The sequence below is a fragment of the Neltuma alba genome, unplaced genomic scaffold, assembly GCF_004799145.2.
Source record: "Neltuma alba isolate B1F8T4 unplaced genomic scaffold, ASM479914v2 tig00012248_pilon, whole genome shotgun sequence".
NCBI lineage: Eukaryota > Viridiplantae > Streptophyta > Magnoliopsida > Fabales > Fabaceae > Neltuma > Neltuma alba.
In genome coordinates this window covers 71-3,876 of record NW_021636775.1, presented here as the reverse complement: position 1 = coordinate 3,876, position 3,806 = coordinate 71, and the positions used below count along the sequence as shown (strand labels likewise).

The following is a 3,806-nucleotide window of genomic DNA, read 5'->3' as shown; positions in this document are numbered from 1 at the left end:
GTCGTTTTGCCTTCTTACTGAGTTCGGGTTCTTTCCTGGTCAACCATGCTCTATGCACAGCTCATTCTACAGTCTACACTCTTATCAAGTTATCATCTCCGGTTTGGGAAAGTATGGACAAATCGAGATAAATTTTTTTACATATTTATTTTATATATTATAAAATATTTTTAAAACTATAATTTTGATTCATCCAAAACACCTCCTAATACTAATTTGCAGAAATTAAAAAAGATAAATAATTGAATTAATTATAATATATGTTATATGACTTTTCTCAAGCACTTATATGTATAATTACATTATATATTAGTTTATAAATCAAGTAAAATAGTTTTAAAAAATAATAAATATAAATACTTTACGAAAAATCGCAAAAAGCATGTGTTTGGCTGTAGTGTCCAATACAAGAACCCCATCAATTACTTCTATAAATGCCCTTCAAATCGTATCTTACACAATTTTACCCCTGGGAAAAAGGTTTTCCCCCTTCATCTGTGATTGCATGACTGGTTTTAATAATCTCAGCAGAAAAGTCATTTTGTTTGAAGAAAAAGACTCTTTTTAATAGGTGGGAAAAACTTCATAATGACTTATGAAGAGAATTATATTATTCATATTTGAATAATCATATTTTTGTAATAAGCATTTTAATAGATTAAAGTCCAAAGGGAAACGACATTGACATTTGATCAGGAAGAGGTTACCACCAACTCTTATAATATTGACAAGGGCCTCTGACTTTTATTTATAATAATGATAAGGCCCTCTGACTTTTATATATACGTAAAATAAAAGCTCTGCAAATTATCACGGTGAAGAAGCTTCCATTTCAGTTGAGGCATTTCAGCTGTCCATCGAACTTATAAAGGACGTCAGGCAAGAAGTTTGCAGAGATCAAGGAGGCTCTGTAGTGAATTCTTTTGAGAGTGGTGTGATGATTGGACCAGACAGCAGCCTCCTCAAGGTTCCCTTCTCTCCACCTTATGCTAATCGTAGTTCCTCCGCGAGCTTTCAACCCTTCCACTGATCCATTTGGCCATTTCTCCTGAGGAAGTGCCGGAAGTAGGAAAAGATCTTCTAATGTGCTCTGCACAAGCACTTCTGCAATTGCAGCTGTAAAACTGCAAAACAAGTATCCACAATCAATCGATTTGTCATTTGATTCTTTGACTAAAATATAACATGTTTGGCTTGGAATTAATGATGGCATATCATGAACAGAAGCACATTGTTGCTCTAATGGATCCTAACAAATCAATGGCACTTTCAAGTCTCATGAAGCCAATGATGATGAACCTGATTCGTTAAAAAGTAAGGACTGAATTCTGTTGCTAAGAAAGGTTACCCAAAGTTGGCATCAATCTGAAATGGTGGATGAGCAGCAAATAAGTTGCTATATAGTCCTCCTTCAAATTGTACCCCTTGATTAGGATCCACCAACTTGAACAAACGCTTGATCATCTTATATGCATTGTAACTGTTGCGTAGCCTAGCCCAGCAAGCAGTTTTTCCATGTGATCGACCATCCTGGACCTTTCTTCTCCTGTTTCAAATAACAAATTTAGATCTAACAAAGCTTATTCCTTCAAAGTAAGCAACATCATAATGTAGCCAGTTAACTCGGCCACCTAGTACATCATAAGTCAAATCAACAGAAGTTCTACAAGGAAATTCCAGCGAGACAGAAATAGACAAGCAAGCTAATTATTCAACTTATGCTAACCTCGTTTATGCAGGCTTTTCTCAGCAGCTTCAAACAGAGCTGGACTTTTCTCAGAAGTAATGGTATGCCCAGGGAATAGACCAAACAAATGAGAAAGGTGACGGTGATGCACATCTGGATCCTTAAAGTCCTTCACCTGCATTACGCGGCAGATTCATCGTCTATCCTTCAAGTTTTGCATATAAAATTTTACCATAAAATTAAAGCAACGTGCATCCTCCAAATTTCAAGCTTGTAACATACCCACTCCATTATGCAACCATCGCTAGCAATCTCAGTTGGACGTAGCCTTGGTTGAGCTTTTCGGACTTCTTCAACAATATGATCCTTGTCTCTCCCTAAATCTGTTCTGGCAAGGCCGCTAAAGCATAAATACAAGATGAAATCAATCGTTTTGTATGCTTTAATTAACATTAAAGCAAGTTTACCTCAGCTGCAGAAAGAAATATGGAAAACTTCTTTTATGATTGCCATGTCCATTGTTGATGATCGGCTCACACAAGCAGGCTCACCATTGGGAGCAGTAAACATGTGTTCTGGGGATGTTGATGGATTTGTTTCTAGAAATCCTTCATTGCCTTCAATCAGCCAGCTCAATAAAAACGATACACACCCTTCCAACAAGGGATAAGCTTTATATCTGAGGAAATCCTGTTAGAAACAACAGATCAGCAAAATTTGCCTTTGAAATGCTTACTATCAGATGGTACAAACACGGTATCTCATGTCTGTTGGAAAATGTGCGTAAAGACTGTAAAGGCAAAGCATCAGATTTCTCAAATAGAATTCTTTTAAGCGTTTCAATCACTTAACTTTTATTATCATTTTTTTTATTGCTTTTGTTTTTTCGTTAATCTCGTCAGTTGATTAAAAATCTTATGCCTATCAAACTACACTCACCTCATCCAATGTGTAAGCATATTGCTCCCATAGATGTGTACAAAGCCATGCTCCTCCCATTGGCCACAAAGCCCACACGACATCACCGTCGCTTGCTGATGATTTTGCCCATATATCTGACTTGTGATGCACAACCCAACCATTTGCTTTGTAGTTTACCTACGGCATTTAGTAACTGAAAATAAGAGAACATAGGCATAATTCATAAAGCAAAGCATAAAAATCATGCATGCACAAGAAGAATGGGGGCCGATCCGGTCTAAGGCTCTCCAGCATTGCCTTCAGTGTAACTTCTGCAGCAACCTTAGACATGAACCAACCCCTAGGCCCAAAAAAAAAAAACTGCCCCCGCCATTAGATGCCCTGCTGTTGTTTTTTTTCCCCCCAGCTGATCACTACCTAGTATGCGGTGAGTTTTGAAATATGAATAACTGGAGAAGGATCGTTAATTAATAAAGTCTAAGATAAAAATGTAAAAGGTGAACGATTCTTACTCTTGCAGTTTCTCTGCCATTTAGGGATAGAGAGGAAATATAATCAAACAGGGGCTCTTGACACTCGCTAAGGTTGCAAGGCAGAGAAGGCCAATAATTCATTTCAAGATTAATATTCAAATGCGGAGCTCCACTGGAGATAGATAATGTGTTCATTGTCAGTCTCGAATAAAATTGTTATGCAGGATTGAAATAAATATTGCATCACTATTCACTAAAAGAAAGAAGAACTGAAAAAGGAACCGTGGTTAATATTTACAGTGAATAGAGAATGAAAAGCACGCAACGTTGACAGAATATCAGTATTGACATTGATAATGTCCTGTTTCCATCACATCCTAGGGTACCCTAGACTAGCCTTCCTTGTGATGACATAAAAGCATCTTAATGCAGATGAAAGTAAAGTGAATCTAATCAGATATGAGTTTTCACAAATTCATACTCATTAGTGAAGGTGAGGTTTAATTTTCTGCAACCGCAGCCGCACAAACACATGCTCCTTGTCATTTAGAAAACAGATTGGTGCAGCATTCAAGTGAATAAGTGATAATGATACGCTTCCTGTCCTAAATGTAGATCCATTTACTACAAAATGGATCTTACTGTTAAATAATGGAGGGGTATTATTTTAGGACCCCTCTTGGAGTCAGCATTGCAGATGTAATACCAAGAAGAGAACACATACA

The 3,806-nt window shown here is 37.0% G+C and overlaps 1 pseudogene; it reads right to left on the bottom strand.

Moving 5' to 3' along the window:
* Window positions 1-724: 724 nt before the first annotated feature.
* LOC114725357 (alpha-L-fucosidase 2-like) lies at window positions 725-3,276 on the bottom strand (annotated as a pseudogene).
* Window positions 3,277-3,806: the final 530 nt, after the last annotated feature.